This window comes from Equus asinus, chromosome 14, assembly GCF_041296235.1.
Source record: "Equus asinus isolate D_3611 breed Donkey chromosome 14, EquAss-T2T_v2, whole genome shotgun sequence".
Taxonomy (NCBI): domain Eukaryota; kingdom Metazoa; phylum Chordata; class Mammalia; order Perissodactyla; family Equidae; genus Equus; species Equus asinus.
This window is the reverse complement of record NC_091803.1, coordinates 9,471,266-9,481,904: the sequence shown is the minus strand read 5'-3', so window position 1 is coordinate 9,481,904 and position 10,639 is coordinate 9,471,266.

The window sequence follows — 10,639 nt, the reverse complement described above, 5'->3', positions numbered from 1 at the left end:
CAACTCCATTGTAATTCGTTATCTTTCCTCATCTTTCTGCACCAGCACCAGTGACATCTGTTTCACACCGGGAGCATTTTTACCAACAGAGCCGTTTCACCATGAGGATATGCTGTAGGTTTCCAGGGGCTGCATACGCTCTTCTTCCGCGGGAAGGTTTATGGTCAATATTGAATCTGAAGACCTGTCTTCGTCTTTGGGGCGAGATGAGAGCCGAGGAAGGGGTACAAATGGCTGTCGTACGAGTTATCTCTTTCACGTCCTGTCTAAACCTCCACTCTTGCCCTTGCTCTTGACTCCTCCTGCCACTGTCCTATTTTCATGCAGACTGACACCCTTCCTCAACTGCATAACGGTCACAGCTTTTCTATTTGTGGGTTTGCCCAGTCCCCTCACCTCCCACTGCAAAACCATCATCATCATCTGCGTTCCCACTGTCACCAGAGTGGTCTTACTCAATCGCTGATCAAACACCACCTATGTCACTCCTCTGCTTAAAATCCTTCCAGACTCCCTGAGGCCGGCAGTAAGTCTTATAGGTTCCAAAGTGTTTCAGGGCCAAACAGGCCACATGAAGGAAAGAGGCAGGCACGTGCGTGTGCATGTGCGTGTGTGTGTTTCTATAATGCCACCTAGGGTTGCATCCTTCCCACACTGACATACTTTGTTTGCATATTAAAGATGAAGGAATAGTCTTCACTTCTACAAAGAAATATGTTTTCTCTCTCACTTTCTTGAAACAGACAGACCTCTCAGTCTACCTTTTGTTTGCCTTCTTTTAATAGAGACGGAAGGAAAAGAAGTATTTTACTTTCCTCTTTACTCTAAGACAAACAACAACGCAAGTGGGATGACAAAGGAAAACTGATACTCAGCTGCAGTGTCAGGGGGAGAAACGGGGAGGGCAGGCCTAGGCCCCCGGGGAACAGACGCCCCAACAGAAGAGGGCAGCCTTGACTGGACGGCCAGCCCACTGTCACCCTGCAGGAAGGTGGGTCCAGTGTTGCCAAATTTTTCCAAGACAAGCTGGAAATCTGGAATTTTGTGTGCGAGCTCTCCAAATTAAAAACTGAGAAATGGATTTACTTTTTAAAACCTTTCTTCAGTCCAGGCTGAACAACACAGACTTGCAAGCCCAATGTAACCTGTGGCTTCCATTTCCTGACCTCTGGCCTAGAATACAGAGGTCATCCTCCCCTCCCAGCACTGCCCGGTCTCACTCCATTCCCCCTTAGATGCCCTGTATGCATGCTTCGGGTTACCCTCCTCTGGGCCTTTGGCCATGCCATTTCCTCTTCCTCCTTTTCTACCTGGAAAAGCTCCTTCCCAAAACATGCCTCGAATGTCACCTCCTCAGTGAAGCCTTCCCTGACTCCCGACAGAGCTCATCACTGCCTCTCTCAGCAACTTTAGTACTCTCAACATTACATTTAAACCCACGTTTTACATTATTTGTATTAATTTCTGTCTCTCTTAATAGTATTTGAAATTCTTAAAGGCAAGAATCATGTCTTATTCATCTCTGGGGCTCCAATGTCAAGCAATGGGACTTAAGGAGCAGCCTTGCATGAATATTTGTTGGATGGATGGATGGATGGATGGATGGATAGTTTCTATATGGATATAGGAATGCATGAATATATGAATGCTAGGTGGATGGTTGGATGGATGGTTTTGCCATGCATAAACGGATGTATGATGGATGGATTATGGACACTGGATATATGGATGGACAGAAGCAGGGATGGGTGGACTGTGTGACTGGAGGTTCCTCACCAGGGCCTTAGGTATAGTTGCCAAGGATTGGTCCAGACACCCTGGATTTACTTAAGTTCCTACACACAACAAGCTCATTCCTTTACCAGGGATTTTGAACTTGTTCTCTCCCCAGCTCTTTCTAAGACTAGCTCCTTCTCGTGATTCAGGCTTCAACTCAGGTGAAATATCCTTAGAAAAGCCTTTCTCAACCATCTCAATCATAAGAGTGACAATCAAGTCAGTAATGATTACATTACTGTGCTTGTTAGTAATTCTCACTGTCTGAAATTGCTTTGTCTAGATTTCTGTTTTCCTGTCGATTTTATGCATCCCACTCACCTCCACCTGAAAGCTTCATGAAGGCATTCCTATACACCCATTCCTACCATTGTGTCTGACACATTGCAGATGCTGAATAAATACGGAAAAATTTAATACATTGATTACTGCAGGAGGAAATATGTATTAAATGAATGAGTGGGAATTCACTTCTTTGGTGCTTTTATTGGCCTTTGACGCATCAAAAAAAAAAAAAAAACACTGGGCATAAGAAATCTCTTGTCCTTATTAAGATTTCCTCTAGAAGCCTGGGGTTTAGAGCCAGACAGACCTGGGCTTGAGACTAGGACTTGTCATGCATCATCGCTAAGTGATCTTTGATAAAACACTTAACTTGCTAAGCCACAGTGTCCTCATCTGTCAAACAGAAATAATAAGAAGAGTGTAAACTCATAAAGTGCTTGTGAGGATTAAATAAGATCATCGTGCATGAAAAGCACAAAACACAAAGTCTGCCAGAAACTAAACACCCAAAGGAAATGCACCCTCACTGGGGAGCTGGGAGGCCATTCTGCCCATTGGCCACTTATGTTAGGAGACCTGGTCTGTGAAACAAAGATATCAGCACACCTGCCTCCTTCCCAAAGCACTTTACCTATCCAGGCTTTGCAGACCAGCAGCCCTGTGAAAGCCTGCGGAGCTGGACAGATGTCATGAGTGAAGCGTCATGAGGGAAGCATCACACACTGCACTTTCACTCAGCTCTGAAGAAGGAGTCAGGGTTTTGCCCCAGCAACAGAGCGGGGAGGAACCACTGGTCCACACCCAGTGCCAGTCTGATCAGAGGCAACCCATGCCAGGAGAGCACTGGTTTACAGACCGCCTTACCCTCGGCAGCGTCATTTTCCCCGGGGAACTTCTGCTGAGCACATTTCCCTTGGAGATCAGGCCGCCATATAACTGAATCTTCTGTGTGGGCCTAGCATATGTCAACATGGTATTTTGCTAAGAAAACTCATAAAGGGGATTGCCAGCTGCAATACAACACTCACTCTATAATACTGTCAGTCGAATTGTTTTCAGAAGCAAACAATTAAACAGTTTATGAGAAAAACTCTATCTGTAACTGTGGGGCCCCCGCACAGCTGCTTCCTAAGTCAGGCAGTTGGAGACGAGCTGGTGCAGATATTAAAGCACAGTAAGTATTTAGCGATATGGCACCTAAATGCATCACAGCAGACCTACTGGGGAAATAAACAACATTCAAGTGTATTTCTGGAGGACAAATACTCGGTACTTCATTTAATGTATGGTTTGCAGTTTAGTGGTTAATCTAAGACGATGAAGAGACAGCCCTGTTTCACATGGCTATTGAGGAAATGCAAAATTGATTGTGAGAATGATTGAGGACTTTTCAAAAGCCCAATTCCCAAACCAGCAGTGCCCTTTGTTGCTTTTTTTCCTCCTTCTTTTGAATTTGCCTATAATCCATTCAGACAAACCCTTTCAGCACGGTGATTTCCTCTCCTCATTATGACCTATGTGATTAACGACTAAACTTTCCCCTCATTCTTGCACAACTCTAAGATCTCATTTTTCATGTGCAGGATAGTCTCTCTTATCCGAGCACGCATGTCTGCACTCCCGAAAGCACCTCCATTTTATGTCTCCAGGTTATTAACGATAGCTTTCCATTGGCCCAGTCAGCCAGCATTGGCAGTTGTGAACTTGACTATCTAGAGTCAGCTGGGCAATGCTGGGGAAGAGCCCGACACCTTGATTTGATAATTAGTTGGCAGAATTAGTGACTGCGACCCCAAAAGTCTTCCATGAAATTCCTCTTTTTGCGACATATTTATTCAGAGAGTAAATGGAACTGGGAAGGCTCATCTTATCCAATCTCTACCTGTCTTCCCAAATCTGGTCTGAATCATTCTCTGGTTTGGAAGCTTTCAAACAGTCCCAGATTTAATATTAGGATGAAAAAAGAAAAGAAAATGGAAGCCATGGAGTAGATTTAAAACTTCTACTCACAGAAACACAGTGGGAAAGCCATTTTTTTTTAACCATCTAATGCATAATGACTTTGAGACTTCCTTCCATCCATCTTCGGCTGAGATCACTGCCGACGGCAGCAGAACCAGCCCTTTCTCACTCTGCCTTCCAACAAACGGTCTAATCCTCATTGCCCACCAATACTACCACTGTGTGTGAGCCAAACAGCAGAGGAAAACAGGAAAGACAATTAGATTGAAATCTAGTCCTGCTTACTCCCCACCAGTCCTTTTTTCTTTTTTTCACCGAGATGCTCTTCAGTCTAGTAACAAACATGATTCCTGTTTAGCACAGTGTGAAGCAGGAATGTAATGCAGGTCTGTTAGCATTATTCAGTTACCTGATGACATTTCAAACTCCTGAAAGGGGACTCTAAACACAGATTACTAACAAAAACCCTGAGTGCTTTGTAATTATTCGTATGTCATTCCTACATAATCAATGTCACTCTGGCACTCACAGAGCTTAATTCCTTGGTTTGTGTAACATTCTCTGACATTCTGTGAGTCAAATTATAAGGATCCTCAGCTCAGTCTCTGCCACCTACTGCATTTTCCCAGTGATGACCACAATGAAAGAGCATTTCCATAATTGGAGAGTATGGAGGAAAACTGAATGAGGCCACACACATATACACGTGAGCACACAGACATGTAGTCGCATCTGCACACACATTTTCAGGGGAAATATCTCTTCTGAAATGGACAAGAGGAGTTGTGCCAATAGGCCATTTCAAACTGGGCTTGGCCAGGACCTACACAGCGCCCCCTCCTGTAAGGTCATGAGTCCCAGCATGAGCAGACACTGGGGTTGTGCGGTTTTCAGCATCCCTCATCAATTCTTTACGTATCCATGAGTACATCAAGTGGCAGCTTCTTGGCTCCTCTTGGCAGCACTCCCACCACACAACAGGGACTCCCTGCAAATTAACATTCCTTTCCTCCTGCCTGCCCTGTCCTCAAGTTTTCAAACACCACAACAATCTAAATGAAATAATGAGAGAGACTCATTCTAATGCTGTGGAGGGAACTGTTTTATTGCTAAGGCAGCAAAGAGAAGTAATTGAATCCACTGGAAAGAAGTAGAAGGGAAAAGGAGGGTGAAGTAACATGATGGAATAACGAAAACAGGAGAGGCTGATACTGTACTTGCGTGCACGCGCACACACACATCCCACATGGGGGCAGGGCGAGTGAGTGGGAACCTGAATATACACAGGAGAGGAATTGTGTAAGTGTGAATGCAAATAGCTTTCAAGATGGCAGTACCACCAAGGGCTGAGCTCATCAATACTCAGAAAGTTCCTCAAGCAGTTCATACTCTGAGCTTTTCAAGAGCTACAACGTATCGCATGGAGTGAGTAATGGCGGTCCATCCCGAGACACAAAGGTAGCATCAAGTCTCAACAGTAGCGTGGTGGCCATGAAACACAGCTCCAAGTCTCTGACGCTTCTTCCATGGAAAATGGACGTCTGTGTTCCCTTCCCTTGAACCTAGGCAGGCTCACCATGTTTGACCCCTAGTTTAGGAAGTGATGCTATGTGACTCCCAAGGCTAGGCCATTAAAGACCATGTGCCTTCTACCCTTGTCACTAGAACACTCACCCTTGGAGCCCTGAGCCGCAGTGTGACTACCCCGGGTCACCATGCTGTGAGGAAGCCCAAGCCATACGGAGGGGCCACATGAGGCATTCTAATCAACCATCCCAGCTGAACCCGGCCTTCACATCATACCGGCCAGGCCCGAGAAACATGAATAAGAAGCAGCCAGAGGATTCCAGCACCCAGCCATTTGGGTTCTCCCACCTGAGGCCCCAGAAGCTGTAGAGCAGAGACAAGCCAACGTTGCTGTGCCCGTCCTATTCCTTCTCGACAGAATACACGAGCCGAAGAAAACAGTGCTTGCTCTATGGTACAAAATTTTTTGAGTTTGTTACACCACAAAGGCAAACCAGAAAAGTATGTGTTTTTCCTGCTTCTTCAGGAAATGATCAATTTCTACATTACTAACCTTAATTTCAGCATCTGGAAAATGGGACTAAGATTAATAATATCTACCTCACAGAGGTCTTTGAAAAGCCACCAAAATATAATGACGATAATAACAATATAGTAACAACAACCAACATCTATCTAGAGCTTCTTATGTTTCAGGATCCATTTTGCATCTCTGACATAATTTAATTCTGTTAACAGGCTCATGAGGTAATACAGTTGTTATTATCCCTTTTAAAAGTGGGAAACTGAGGCAAAGAGAGAGCAGGAGCTTGCCAAAACTCATGTGAGAGGCAGAAGATGAATTTGAAACCAAGGCAGTCTTGCTCCAGCTTTTTAACAACTCTAAAAATCTGCCTATAAACAGACAAGCATATGAGACAGTGCCTGACACACACTTAAGCTTAAGAATGTTTCATTGTTATTATTGTTGTTGTTGCTTCAGAATCTGATGATTAATAGACGTAGACTTTGGGACTACCAAAATGGGTTTTTCCCACTTCTCCAGTTTCAGCATCTACAGGTGAACTTGGGAGTGGTTTTTCCGGTCTTCCTAACCCCCTCAGCTATCAGAAAATGGGAAGAATATTCATATTGTATATTTCATATGCCAAAAAGATTTCAATTTCATGCTGTACTGAATCTCAGAAATGCCCCCTTTTAATCCTGTTTTTATTCTAAACCAGTATAAAAAAAACTTTAATATTTCCTAATGGAGTGTACATATATTCATTCCTACCAATCTAATGGCAATTTACGAGAAGTCAGGCAATAGCCAGTAAGATAAGCTTTGGTTCCAAAAGTTCAATCAGTTAACCTAGGACAGCAATCACTTCTCCAGAATGAATAATGATTTGGAAGAATATTTGGATGGAGATAAACCCTTTTTGCATAGAAAATTGCATTATCATGTGCAGTATCTCAGCTGGATATGTAAGTTTACCAATAAGGACATTGCTTCATGCATTTTTATCATGGAGCTTTTTGATTCTGAGATTTCCAGAAGATTCTGCATTGAGGGAGGAAGATTTAATGTCTGTATAACGTGTGATGCTCTCTGAGCTGTAGATGTGAAGGTGGGAAGGCAGGAGCTGGGCTCCGCAGCTTCCAAACAGCTGCCACCACACTTTCCCAGGGGTTCTTCATTCTGCTTAGCAAGGGGGGAAAGCTAGCAATGCACAGTGAGACTGAGTTCTTTAAAGAAATGGCATTGAAAATAACCATCATGTCAATTTCAGCTAATGGGGCACAGGGTGGGCTCATTTTAAAGTGAGGAGGAGTGGCATGCAACCATTAAGAAAGAAATGCTTATGCCATATGTGAGCATGCTCATCCAAGCACAGCCAGGAACCAGCGACTCTGGGGAGAGCTCAACACATCTCTCCCACAGACTTGGAGATGGAGCTCCCACCGACCAACTCCCAGACAACCATTAGGGAAGTATAATTATAAATGAAATTAGTGAGAAAGTAGCTGAGGGTTTTTTTCTACTGGCGCTTCAAGACTTTTATTGGTGTGTGAGAGAGAGAGAATTCCTGGATGCTACTAACTTCCCTTTCACAGGTGCAACTTCTAGAACGTTTCAGATGCACACACCTGCTTGCCAGCTGACATGTTATCTGAGAGTGCCCTTTCAAACTCACGAGGGAGCCAGCTAGGAAAAGCCTCTCTCTTCCCATCATTCCCAGTATTACTGAGCTGGCCCTAGCCAGATTCCAACTATAAATTATCTGCAATGCTGGTTCTACGCAGAGGACGTATCTGTGCTTGAGCATCTGAAGGAGGCTGAAGGCTTCCACAAGAGTCTGTTAGTGCCCGCTGGAAGACAAGGGTAGCGGCTAAGAGTGCAGATATCGGTGTCAGGAAGACGCAGGCTTGAGTCCTGAATCTGCCACTCATCTCATCTCTCTATACCTCATTTCCCTCCTCTAAAAGAAAAGCCAAAATGACATCTGCCCGAGAAGAGCTGTGAGCATTAGATGAGGAAACGCAAAGGCTATGCCTACCCTTGTGCCAGTAAGAGTATTTGTTATTTTTTGGTTCTGAAGAATTGGTACTCTGCCACCACAGGTTGAGAGGCCTGTCCCGCATGGAGACAAACCAAAAGTCTTGGGCTGTAGAAGGCAGCAACAGCTCAGGGATGCAACAGGTGCTGTCCACAACCCATGGTGCTGAAAATGAACCATGTCTCTGCCTTCGGAAATAGCTCTCTCGGCTACGTGACCGTCATGTCCGCAGCCTCTACTGGCCAGAAATCTATGGAAAGAGGAGTAATGCTAGTATCAAGGCATAATGCAGAGAGTATTTTTCCACACCAGCCATCAATTTCTATCACTGTGTTCTGATTAATGGTGATGGTTAACATGAACTTTTGACTGACAGCTTGATCCCCTCCTTGCTTGCTACACGACACATGCTCTGATCACTGGCAACTCTTCCTTCCTCCTCACCTAACTTCTATGCACTCATATCTCCACGTTTTTGTGCACAATGATTGCTTTATTCAAGATGCTCTAATCCCATTCTTTGCCTAGCAAATTTCCTTCAAGGTCCAGAAGACAACCTCCACAAGTCCTTCTCTGAATTTCCTCAGCCGCATTCTTTTGCTGCCCTATAGCACTTTTACATCATATTATAACAATTGTAACAACATTCTGTGTTCAAGTCACTTGAAAATACTTTTTCTCTGACCAAACCAGATATTGTCAGAGGCACTGGGGATTCGATAAGGAGCAAAGAATAGGCAGTGGCCTTACGAAGCACACAGACTAATGGAATAGACATGGAGTAAGCTTAGAGTCAAAAGGTAGGTCCATTGAACAATGTAGCCTATGTAATAAGCAACTCATGCATGATAAGAGGAACGAAGAAATGACTTAATCAGAGGAAAATGCAGGGGAAAGGCTGTATGCAGTGGATAATTTATATTTCAATATTTGCCAAATACAACATCTGACAAATTGTCCCATGATATTACAGAAACCAGATGAAGAAATTAAAACCAAATGAAACAATGGTTAAGAGAAGTCAGAGCTTATTTTTATCAAAAACATGTAGATTAAGGGCTGCCCTGGTGGCATAGCAGTTAAGTTCATGTGCTCTGCTTCCGGTGACCCAGGGTTTGCTGGTTCAGATCCCAGGCGTGGACATATGCACTGCTTATCAAGCCATGGTGTGGCAGGGGTCCCACATAAAAGATAGGAAGATGGGCACAGATGTTAGCTCAGGAGCAACGTTTCTCAGCAAAAAGAGGAGCGTTGGTGGTGGATGTTAGCTCAGGGCTAATAGTCCTCAAAAAAAATGCAGATCAGTGAATCTCAAGTTTTAATGGCATACAAAAGACTACATATTATATGACTCTTTTTATATAAAATTCTACACAAGGCAAAAATAAACTGACATAAAGTGTATTTCTTGGGGCCACAGTGATGGAGGGGACTGTAAGGGGCACAAAAGAACCTTCTTGGATGATGGACATGTGCTGGACATCTGGATGGTGCACTTGACTATACATTCATCTAAACTCATCAATGTCACACTTAAATTTTGTGCATTTTATTGAATGTAAATTATGCTTCGATAAAATCCATTTTAAAGGGAGTAATCAAATATTTAATGTGTATAAAAATATAGGACATGGCCCAGGATTCTGCATCCTCAAGAAGCATCTCTAGCAAATCGGATACAGATGGTCTGAGGACAAACATTTCAGAAATGCTGATGGACTGATCATCTACTCAGAGCCATACTCAGGAAGACCTCTAGCTGTGCAATGCATGAGCCAATGCCTGATCCTGTTCAAAATGTTATCACCAACACATGTGTGGCCAAGACTGACAATGCCCAACTCACCTTCGTCTTTAGTAACAGAACCCTTATTTTTATCTGGGTGCATAGTTCCTCAGCCAAAAGACTGTATTTCCCAGCCTCTTTTGCAACTAGACATGGCCATGTGATTAAATCCTGGTCAATGAGAAGCATTTTTCAAGATTTCAAGGAAAACTCCTTTAAAAGGAAGGAATGTGCCTTTCTTTGGCTCTTCTCTATTCCTTCAATTAGAATATGGATGCAATGGCTGGAATACCAGAAGCCATCTTGAACCCTGAGGCAACATATTAAAGAGGGAAAAACACCTGCTAAAAGGAGCCTGAGTCCCTAATGGCATGGAGAAATTACGGACTACGTTAGACCAAGCCTAACTCTGGATTTCTTTTATTGAAAAGAAAAATAAACTTCTGTCCTATTTTAAGTCACTGTTCTTTGGAACGTTTCTGTTATATATACAGCAGCTGAACTTAATCCTAACTCATATCTGCAGCTTATCAATCGTGCACTTCACATCAAGCTGGTTGCTTATCCAGTGTGCTGGGTGGCAGAACCAAACTTCAGGCAAATGTCTAGACCCACTGAAAAATGCAACCATAAAAGACATTTGGTCAAAATCTCAACAAATGAAAAAGTATGTCTCCTAGGGGTCTTAACTCACCACAGAACTCAATATCGGTCAACTGTGTGATGTAGCTGACTTAAGAAAGGCAATTCAAAGTCAGAT